Here is a 12,336-nt window from a genome sequence, read left to right on the forward strand (position 1 = left end):
CATCATTAAAGTTGTGGCAGAGATTTATGAAACATATCGATGAAAAACTGCACAATAATGGCAGAGCTGCAAATAATTCTCAAGCTTTTAGTGCTGTGCAGGGCAGAATGGTAATCTCTTCAGGTTCAGTAAACATTTTTCTCATGTTTCACAATGGCAGCTACCTTATGTGGTGGAAAGGCTGCAACCTTTAAAAGAAAGTACAAAGCATCCACTGAGATGGTACCATGGAGAAAAACCTGGTTCATTGCTACATGGCATTTTATCTGAATACCTGGAAATGAAGGTGGCGAAGGACAACTTTGTTAATATCTGTGTTAGCATATAGCCTTGTTCCTCTAATAATCAGAATAACTAAATCACTATGAAACTAACTCATGATTGAAAAGATATTTCATTCTCTTTTAAATGAGTGGTTTCATTTATATTATGCATTTACATAATTCTACTCATTATATTTTTGGAAAACTACAATCTGCTCACATGCTCACTCACTTTTCAGAATGATGTATTTTGTTAAAGGGAACCATCCTTGAACTCTCACAGATATGAACAGACTTCCCCTCCACTTAGTGACTATCTTCAGAAAAAACTAAAATGTTGCCTCAGCACAAAAAGACTGCAGTAAACCAGTAATGGCGCCACACCTTCAGTGCAGGCTTATGTTTTTGAAAAGTCTACCCATGATGGAGTGCTGGGGCCTCATTTATAAAATGATTTTCCTGCCTGTTATGTAGAGGTATTGCAGTTTGTGACGCATATGCATCCAGCCTGTGGTGAACTTTGTAAAACCTTTATGAACAGTGTTATATGAATTATCAGTTACAGGTGTGAGGAATTAACATACCGACAGTCGTTTTTTTAGTCACTTAATCTTTTCATACTGATTCTTAAGCAAGACCATTTCTTTTTCATGTCAGCCACGGTGCTGTCTCTCTTCCCCACCTTATTCACTACAGTGGTGACGCACTCCCGAACTGTGTGTTCAGCTTTGTTTGCCAACCCACTATTTAGTCCTATGAATAATACTTGTTGCATCACTTGAACAATCAATCTCATCTTTCAGAAAGCTTGGTTTTCTCTTTTGGTCCATGCCTGACTAAATCCTCATTTTTGCTCACATTATAGGTACAGATGCCATCAATTTAAGATGATTTGAAATTTGTAGATCATAGCTGTAAAAGTGGAATTCACATGCAAAGTTTTTTATACTCGACATCATTATGAATCGAATGTAACCACACAGATCTTAAGGCTAAGTTCAAGTATAAATCTAAGAGCATTTTTATAAATGAGGCCTCTTATTTTGGTGTTCTGTGCATTTCAGATGTTTACTGCTAACTTCCTGTCCAGAACACTAATGTGGCTTTGTCACAGGCTTTATTACAATACGCACTACAGTGTCTGGGTTGATACAAGTTACAGAGCCAGAGAGTAGTCCCTCTCTGCCTCTTGGTTGAGATTGATTAAGGCCTTCATGTATTTTACCACCAAGTCTGTGCCAGCCAGAAGATGGGTCTTGCAAGCAGCTGGTGAAGTGTCAAACCCATCATGTGAAGCTAGATCAATTCTTGTTAAACAGAAAGCAGTCACATACTGATTTGCCTTTAACTTTACAAAGTTTTCAGTGCCAGTAATATGACAAAATTTATTAAGGAGCAAGTGAACACCCTGAGGGACATGGCAACAATCCAAAGAACTAAATGTCTCCTGAGATCTCTCAACATGTACAAACATTGTTGAAAGTTTAAAATATAGCTCTGCCAGGACTGAATATCCCAGATCTGCTCATGGCCAGACCCATGAGGAAGTCCCAAGTGGAAACGGGCTCTAACGTCCCACATGAAAACCCCTGACAGGCATGACCCATTAGGTATTAAATCCTTGACCAAGATAATTGTGATTTTTCTCCTTGTTCTTGAGGCCCCACATGCTGGGAAATGGAGGAGTCCCAGTTGAATTCCCACTATAAATTCATCTTTGACCAGTGTGTTTTCAGTTGGGTACACTTAACACATCATGGTCTGTTGCTACAAGGCCATTAATTTCTGTTGTTACAAGAACATTTCTGTCAGTGAAGGCCCTTACTATTGGCCTTGGAACCAGGAGCTCAGCATGGTGACCACAAAAATCACTGAGACCAGTGCGACCACAATGGTACAGCTTTAAAGCAGACTGCTAGCATCATACAATGTCTTAAGCCAAAACCTGTATCAACCAGTAAGCTGTGGTTAACACAAACGTTATAAAGTTACTGTTTCCTTACTACACCAGTAGCTTAAATGTGTCAAATAAAGTTCAAAGGGGGAACCATTTTGTGCCAACGTTTTGATAAATCCACAGTGTCCTAACGCCTTATCCGTGGTGCCATACTTTTGCAAATGTGTCTTTTGTTTTTATTTTCTTTGGCACAGGGCTGATATGGATGCTCTAATGCAGTTTAAAATCACTGTGTCAATGCATTAGTCTCTTCTTATTTGACCAAGGTCTCAATTGAAGAGGTCAAAACAAAGGATTAGTAAATCTTAATGTGTGTACTAATACATTCAGGCCTTCCACTTTGGCACTGGCAGACAATCCCCATTGGTGCAAGCCTTATATTATAATAAAAGAGTGTGAGAGAGATGTGAAATCAGAATAGGTCTTGTTAATGGGATTGTAGTGTTTTAGAAGAATCCCATGCACTCAGCAGATAAGGGGACTGTTTATCCTGTTAATGTGTCACTTTAAATACATTAGGAGTGGGAGGGCTCCGATTTTTTCCTTATTTTTGGCACTGTGCCCCACTAATCCTGTAGAGCATGAGGGACAAAGCATTTATAGATCTTCAAATGAATTGCACTTTAACTGCTTTTAGTGAGTTAATGTTGCAAAATCATATTTTGACTGAATTGTTCAATTGAAATTGCAAGGCAATGTTTTTCATATGTCAGTTTAAATGTTTTAAAATTGAATTGACCTTGAGTCACAAAGGAGGCACATTTACAGACATATGGTGCATAGGCACATGCACATACAGCACATAGGCGCACACACAAACAGTGACACACACAACAGCTATATTCATTGCTAATGAGAGATAATCCGGGTCCCACTGTGCCACTGTGGGACCAGTGGCATGCAGCTATTTGTTTTGTCTATTTACACTGTCACAACAGGCTCCCACAGGTCTGTTAGTGCCTTTATAAAACAAATGTTATCCTGGAATTCACTGCTTATTTTGTGCTTGTCTTTGTAAGATGATGTGTAGCAATATTTGTATGCACAGCTATGTTGTGATTTTTTTTTCTGTATTTTAAATTTATATTGTGTTTTTTTTTTTGCTATTTCTGCAGAACCAAGATGTATTATGTGGCTGACTTTCACTTAACTTCTGGGATGTTTATTGAGGCAAAAAGGATGAAATATCTGCTTTCTTTAAGACACTCACTGCGACTGCCTAATGCTGTTACTGCCACACCTTGGTTGTGTGTTCTGAAGTCATCAGTCACCTTCTCCTTCATGCTGGGAGGCACACTGGTGGTGTCTCTGAAAATATGATTGGTTTTCTGTAGGAGGTGGTCAGTGCGCAGTCCAGCAGCTGCTGCTGTGATTGAACGCAGTAGGAGCTAGTGTGGGTGTGGACATCAGTGATAAGGCCTGAGTGGTAGTGACAGGGCCTCTTGTTTGCAGGGGATCCTTTACAGGTCCCAACTAAGAACTCAAAGGATAGAGTTGTGCTCACTCTCTCAAATCCTTTCGTCTTGTTACATTGATATTAACTGGAATGGCTGGTTTCTTTGTAATGTATGCAGATCAACAGATCATACACATTTAGAATTTACTGCATTACTTGTAAATACTTCAAGGAAAGCCTGTTTGCAGCCAATTCAGAGACAGATTTGACATATCCATTAAGCTAGTTGTATTACATGAGGCACGTGTAAGCATCACAGAAACTGGAGGAAATGGTATAAAATCTTCTGTTTAACGAAAGTTTCATTAATGAATTGCCGCAGTGTAGTGCAGTATCTACTGGAAATGTTTAAAGTGCCCCCTGTTATGGAGAGCATGTAGAGGAGTGAGGTGAAAAACAGGTCATCCAGAGAAACAGGTGGTGAGTCAACAGAATTGGATCCTACAGTGCTGATTGAGCTGGGAAGTATAGTGGTATCAGTCTAACAGAACCTGGAAGTCTGAATGAAGGAGAAAATTACTGACAGCTTATTCTTTTCTTTGCTTTTGTTTTTGTTAATATCACAAACTGAATGCTTAACATAAATCCTGCTACGTGATGTTAGAAGTTTTATCAAGATTAAAATAATCTTTAATGCTACCATTTCCTGTATATTGTGTTTATTTGAAAACAGAGATGAAACATCACAGAAACAAGCGTCAGATGGGAGAAAGAACAATTTTGTCCGATGCAAAGAGCTGGTCTCAGTACTGATCAAATCGATGGTTTGTTTCTATTGTGAAATCTTGTTTTTGGATGGTTCAGACTTAAGGAGCAGTCACTTGAGGTTCTTGCAGGGTTTTCATTGGAGCCATAAAAGAAAGAAACAGCAGAACAGCAAAATAAGCCATGGTAGCACAATTAGGGTGAAGGAGATCAAATGTTTTTACTTTTTATTTTGCCAGATTACTTCATAATGTTTCAAAATTCCAGCCAAAAAATATAATCAGACAATAACTTTGGTCTCATGTGGCTTACCATTTACTGCAACACAGACAGTTATGTCATTATGCCCTAGAATCAGCTAATATTAGCATATGTTATTCAACTAAAAATAAGTCTAACACAGTGTATGTTCAATTTATTCATGGCCAGACAGAGTTTTTACACGTCTTGTTAATATAATATAACGTGTAATATTTCCTTGAACTTCATGGAGATCAAATTTTCAGATGTGTGTTCACTGAGTTCATTCAGACAGGTGATGGCAATTCATTTTTTACTTTTAATGCACATTAAAGAATTCCAACAAAATTGCCTTAAAGTACGTGTCTCTTGCTTCTGCCAAATCAACTGAGGTATGGCTCATTGTGGGAAAACAACAAGCTGATAATATCAACAGAGACACACACGCATGTGTAATGGCCCACTGTGAGTCAGGCCAGTGTAGATAACACAACACATTTTCCAAGAGAAAAAAAAAAAAAATCTTGATGCATTTTTAATTGTGTTCAGTTTCATTGGTTTTAATGTGAATGCCAGCTATTTCATTTGTGTTCGTAATGAGACATTAGGGTGGCATTTAGGTGCATGGGTGTTAAAGTGAGAAGAAGAACCATGCATGCCTTTTTGTAGCTCACCCTGTATTTGCGTAAATATTCCATAGCATAATTGGGTCATTATAAATGGCAATGGGACAATTGGCATTTTGAAAGTGGGAGGATAAGACATCAAGACCATTTAGTAGATAATGAATGATGCAATTTTTTTCAACCTTTGTTTTGCTGCTGACGAACGTTTCCTGTCATCGTCTGACAGTAGTGTGAGGTTCAAAAGTGTAGATTTGCCATTGTCACAGCTGACAGAGACATTTTGAGGCAGAATTTGAATGTCTAGGAGGTATGCTAATATTCTGGAACACTTTTGATAAGTGTCAGACTGATAAAAAGTCCCTTCCCCTTTCTGTCTCTTCTTCTCTGTCTGCTTGTCTCTCTTTTTCACAGACTCTCACCTCTCCTTTTCTGTCCTTGCTTTCATTTTTGGCCAAGACATTTGAAACCAATGAATCCATCCGCATTCTCTTATATGAATTACTGATACTCATCCATTTATTGTATTGCCACAAGACACCCATACTATAGGCAGCCTGATCATCGAGATGTGGGGTGCAGTCAGTGGAAGACGGACGCGTTATGCCATGTACATAATGACAGACAGCAAAGTGCCTTTAGGGTGCCAGCTTTCATCACAGTAAATGTTGACGACACGGGCTTGTTGCTGAGCTGACAAACTGTCATTGAGCTGTCAGGCTTGCACAGTCACTGACTCTGCACTGCTATGATCACCTTTAAACTGATGAATGCCAACCTTTTGGGAATGTGTGTTGTTGTATGTATGTGCATGCATATATTTGTAAGCTTCTAGACGACATATTCGAATGCAGGAATTTTTACTGTTTTTAACTTGTGTCTGCTGTCTGTCAGATTGTTGGAGGCAGTGAAGTCTTGAATCAACACATTGTCCGATGGTGGTTATGTTAAATATACTATATAGACAGAACTATGGAGCCAGCTGACCATTACCCCAGTGGGGACTTTAATGACGTTTCATTCTAAATACATAAACAGCTTCGCAGCTATAACAGCTTCCACTCTTCTGGGAAGGCTTTTCTTAAGCTTATGGAGTGTTTCTGTGTGAATTTTTGCCTATTCATGCAGTAGAGCATTTGTGAGGTCAGGCACTGATGTTGAACCAAAAGGCCTGATCCACAATCTCTGTTCCAGTTCATTCCAAAGGTGTGCGATGGGGTTGAAGTCTGGGCTTTGTGCGAGCCAGTCAAGTTCTCCCCCTCCAAACTCATTCAACCATGTCTTTATGAACCTTGCTTTATGCACTGGGGCACATTCATGCTGGAATAAAAAAGGGCCTTCACCAAAGTTGGAAGCATAGCATTGTTCAAAATATCTTGGTATGCTGAGGCATTAAGATTTCCCTTCACTGGAAGTAAGGGGCCGAATCCCCTGAAGAACAGCTTCACAAAGAGGTGTATCTGTACAGTGTATGTTGTTTCAAACAATCTGATCATGAAAGTAATGCTGTATGGCATAAATAGTGTTATTGTAATTTGAATGCAAAGGATACTCCACCTCCACAAAGTTTCAGGCAGTAAAGTGAGTATCTTCAAACACAGACTACCATCTCTGTAGCTGGAAATAAGAGGATTGGGAATTGAATTGAGGATGTATTCAGGTAATGCGTTCTGGAGATGGTCCATTGACACAGAATTGGATTTTGACTCTGTGGGCTTGTAGAATTTTCTATTCAAATGTTTTCCAGGTGTAATTCAGAAAATAGAGTTGTATTCCAGTAAAATCACCCTGGGTATCGTCATAGTGTCAAAAGAATTTTTCCATTGTTCATGATCAGTGGAGCAGCTGCAGGATTTGTCTCTGGATGACATCATTGCCTTTTCCCTCTGTTCAGCAAAAGTTACTACTTGTCCTTACTAATTCAAATACTGAGTGTTTGTAACAGCAATTGTTTTTTTTTAAAGTAGATTTCAATTTTAACAAACAAATCAGCTTTGTACAGTATATTAGTTGTGAAATAAAGTTGATTTATTTCACCTTCTTGGTCATTTTCACCATACTAACACTTTCACCAACTGATTGTCTTTGTATGCATATTCACAATGGCTCATTAATGCCTTCTGTTGGCAAAAAAGGCACCCTCTTTCTCTCCTAAATGCACTGGTAATTTCTGAGAACTGCATTTGACGTGAAGAACATCTTAAGTGACAGGAAAGAGGCCTATATAATGTCAAACAGAGGGAACAAGTTAAACAGGAATAGCAATTCAGCATCTGATATTGATACTAGTTAGCCCTGCTGGGGAGTTTACTAAAGAGGGAATGTACTGATCTGTACAAACAGCTTGTGTAAGCCTACATTAACAAATACTATCAACAGATATGTAAGCATTCACTTGGAGGAGTGTTTGTGATTAATGTAGTACAATTTTCACTCCACATTTAGCTCTGATTGGTCTCCACCAGTTCCTGAGTGACTGTACAGTTGGTATTTAATGCTTGTTTGCTGAAAACAACTCCCTTCTGCAAAGGAACCAACTAATGGCAAGAAGGAAGCTAGATCAAACATGCTGAGTACACTGTAATTAAATAACATTAATTTAATTCAATATACGGAATAAGCAAATTTACATGGCATGATAACTGTCAATTTTAATACCAGTACTGTGAAACTGGTAAAGTGCTGTATCCCTAACTAACACATGTTCATTTTTATCATGGGTTCAGTGAACAATGCGGCAGTTTTCCAAGCTGAATGATTTAATTTGCAGTTGCTAAGATTGGATAGAAGTCACAGACTGCATTCAGAAAATAGAAGTTTTTTTTCTTTTTAGATTTTTCTGTTTTAGCCACCAGTAGATGTACAGTACTCCTCCAGTATTTCACTGCCGCTGATTGAATTTTATTGTTTAAATCCTGAATTGGCGCATTCCGGTTCTTAAGAGTGAAAATTTGTCTTTTGTGTTAGGGTTAGGGTTGTCTCCACTGTGTGGTGGCCTTCCTTTACTGACTGTGTGGTTGTGGCCAACCTCATCTCATCAAATGCCTGACTTTGACCATACCAGGTGAAAATCACTCTTGCTCAAGGTAAAAATTCCAAGACTGTGAAAACTACAGTTTGAACTCATAATTGAACTCCTTGTCAAACCTTGCAAATGATGAAGAAAAGATGAAAGATCTTAAAGGACAGACATGAAAGAAAAGGGATATAGAAAAACACAGTGAGCATTTGCATGATCATCAACTGTTGTACTCAGAGTTCTTTTGGCATTGAGTGTTCAATAGATGTCACTTACATCTTAAGTACCTAGAGAAAGAACTTAGAAAAGCATAAGAAGGGTTTATTAAGGATTTGTGCCAAGCTTTCAATATCTCTGTCCTTACTATTATGCAAACTTTATGAAAAGTGAAAGGGACTATACCAAGGTTTTCATATTTTTTCTAACAGGTTTTTTTTACCTGAGTTTTATCTTTAATTTATCCATTAACCAATGGAAAAGGACAGAACTGCATCTTAATTATCAGTGATCTGTGTCATTTGAAATGCATCCTCAAGTTGTTTTGTTGATTCATTTTAGAAACATCACTGTGCATTGCAGGATGACAGCATGAAAAGTTAAGGACCTTAACAAATGTCTTTTCTGAAGAAGACACTACCAGTTGTACTCGTGGGCAGAAAGAATGCAAAACCACCAGTAATGTCCCATATAAATTCAGATAAATGGATGATTTCTCAAAGCCAGTCTCTCATTTCTTTGTTTTAGCAGTTGATTAATGTGACAACTGTCTTTTTGTCTGTCACCAAGTTACTGCTGATAACACAGAAGAAAAACACAAATACTTCAAAAGATTTGTTTAACCTTTAAGGATCCAAGCATGATGTGCTCTCATTTCTCCATGATCAATCAATTTTTCTTCAGGGGAGGGGCACTCCTTTGGGTTGTCCTTGGACTCAGTTTGAGATACACCGTATTGCTAACACCCTTGCTGGGAGCATACTTGCTTTAGTCTCACTCATACGGTAGACACATACACACAGTCATGGACATATTCACACTAATAATGTTCCTCCTAATGAATTACAAGCAGACCTTGAGGCCATACACCTATATCCCAGTAACGTCTGGCTTGGTGCCCAGTGACAAGCCTCATAGCACAAAAGACAAGGACACACACTCCTTTTGTCTTTAAATAGCATGCTTACTGAGCTTCCTCATCTACATAACAATTGTACAAAGATAGGTGTCAGCCCTAGAAACACTATTACTGTCTATCCATCTTGCATGTGATTGCTTCTGTTTCTGCTTTTCAGTTTTCACATGAAAATCACGTTTAATTTGGATCAAGCTGTGTGTCAGTGCTATGCATAATCCGAGTTATTTAAAGCTATCTGAAATGCACATAAAGCACGTGAGCAAAGTTCTTAGGTAAATTTGACAGTAACCTGATAAGGCTGTTTAAAACAGTAACAGATGGCAGGAGGCCCCTCGCTGTTGGCCCAGCAGACAAAGCTTTATCGCTTGTCAAGGTGAAAGGTCAAGCAGCGTGTCTTCAGCCTGCAGATTAAGCATTAAGAGTTGAATAGCCAGCAGTTATGGCATTTAGGAATTTCACGCCCCACAAAAATTTTATCATAAGCTGTAGTCAGCAAAAGTATAGAAGAGCTCACTTTTACTGTACAAGATCGAGGATTTGAAGGTGTACTTTTAGAGGGCATCTTAAATGAATTAAATGTAGTGTGTACATTGTCCTAAATGTTGAAATAATGAGCCAACAGCAAAAAAATAAAGAAAAATGGAAAAGTACTCAATTGCACATTTATATAATATATAGATCAACCTGTCAGTTTATTGAGAAAAACTGAGAAGATATATTTTGAACTGAGTGAGTCAGCAAGGTTGGTTGGGTTGACAGCACTTTGTGTAAAATTCATGCTACAACATTGTAGAGTTTATAAAACCACTTGCTCTCTGTACAAATAAACTGTAGTGGCCGGTCGTTTATTTGACACTAGGTAGTTGACTTTTGAGCTAGGCCAGTGATTTTCTCAGATTACACAGTGGAGAGGGTGAAAATGACAATTCTCAACATGTTGTGTTCTACGGCAAACAGCTGGCTAGCTACCTGTACTGAGCTGTAAGAGAGCATTGAAGTGATGGGTGGGAATGACCCCTCTTGTGTTCTGATGCTAGATATTTAATTTCTCTGATGTCATGGATTGTTCTTTTGGACCGTACACTTAGTTGTGTTTGCCATGTCTTCTGAGTCTTCTATTTTTAATAAATCTTTGACTTGAAATCCCAACCTCTCTCTTATTGTGGGCTGAGTAGAAGCACTACAATAGTATAGGTAATGCTAGATGTCATGCTTTGTGTTGTTTCACGTCTTATTTTCAGAATGAATTATGCGAAAGTAATGTGCTGCTATTTTTGTGCATGCTGTACCCAGACATTGATTATCAGCTCCAAAAATTGAAATTGGAGACTGTAATAATAGTAGATTATAAATAAGCTACTATTAGGTGATCTTCCAACTTACATCTTGTTTTGTCAAGCAGTTTCTATGTGCCTATTATATTTAACCAGCTGATTCAATATGTGGGTAAAAAGATAATTTTTAAGTTGAAAAAAATCTGTCGGTTTTCTTATCAGAATATTCCTAATTCATGTATTTCATCCATGGGGCATATCCCTGGACCTTGCAATTTTCTTTATCCACCAATATTCTCACCTTTCCTACCCCTACCCTTTTTGCATGTGTTCATATCAGTTGTAAACCTTTGGACTGTTGTTGTTAGAAAATGTGAAGACAGCAGCATAGACTGGTGCTCGTTAATTTTATAGACTAATTTAATCAATTTACAAAATAATAATTAGATAAATTAGTGGAGAGGATAAAGGAAAGCATAAAGAAAATAATTGTTAACTGCAGTGCACATTTACTATATTTAAGTAAAGTTACCTACTGTGTTACCTAATATGAGGTCTATAGACCTTATGTTATGATTGCTGTCACTGTTTGAGGGGATGTCTTTTCTGCATGCTCTCTCACTGCACCTGAGAGGCCATGGCACTGCTGAGCATAGCTCACATAACCCTCCCCTGGTGCCCATGTCTTCTGACCCAGAGTCAGTGGGTTAATAACCAGCTGCACTGAAAGCCATTTGTCATTTGGTACCTGCCGCTGATAGGAGATGTCAGCAGATGTCTATGCCCTTGTCACCCAGCCACATGACAAATACTGTATCAAGTCTCCCTATCTGAGGCTCCCTGAGGCTTCTCAGTACTCTTCTACTGAACAACCACTCCCACTTGATAGCATTAGGTTCTTGTGCTGTGATCCATATCGAGATAAACTGGTGATCCCCCTGCTTCTTTTTTTATCTCCTTTTTCCACTGCCCCATAAATTGCAATTGGGTCTGTTTTTTTGTTCTCTTTTTTATTTTGCACATTTTTTTCTCTTCTTTGCTCTTAAATATTTCCAGCTTTCCTTTGATGTTTGATACTTAGTGCTTGCACTGGCCTGGAGCTATTGGTAGAAAATGTAGGACGATTTGTGTGGATGGGAAGAGGACGGTGAATGGTGAGACAGCATTTCTACCACTGCTTTGGACAAGTGAATTCAATCGCTGTCTTCACATTTGTAAACTTTTTGTGTCTGTACTTCTTTCCTGACAAAAAAGGAACATGAACAAATGGATGTTAACAGAAATAAGTCTTTCCCATCTGTGACTGCTTTTATCTGTAATTGAAGTGCTGTATTGATTGTGATGACTGAAACATTTGTGACGCTTGCCACTTATTCATTTTCAATTTAGACAAATCTCTGACTAATACCATGGGTGAAAAAGTTGTCTTAAACATTTCATCAAAGTAGCTAAGCCATGTAATAGCTTGACAGTAATTCTTGCTGAGCAAACTGCACAAATGCACAAAATTATGACAGCCTAAGAAGTCTGTCCAGCAAGAGTTCAGGGTTTTCTTGTTGCAGCACAGTGTGTGCTGAGAAAAAGCGCTGCACTAGAATACCAATGTATAACCTCAAACAGTCAAATGTGAACTTGTGTTCATTTTGTTATTTTATTCACAGGCT

The 12,336-nt window shown here is 38.4% G+C and overlaps 1 protein-coding gene across 1 annotated transcript in view; it reads left to right on the top strand.

Moving 5' to 3' along the window:
* The window catches only part of LOC124051469 (astrotactin-2-like), a 237,289-nt gene that overhangs the window by 26,696 nt on the left and 198,257 nt on the right, over positions 1-12,336 (top strand). The gene's annotated exons all lie outside the window — the stretch shown is intronic.

Source organism: Scatophagus argus, chromosome 20, assembly GCF_020382885.2.
Source record: "Scatophagus argus isolate fScaArg1 chromosome 20, fScaArg1.pri, whole genome shotgun sequence".
In the NCBI taxonomy this organism is placed as follows: Eukaryota; Metazoa; Chordata; class Actinopteri; family Scatophagidae; genus Scatophagus; species Scatophagus argus.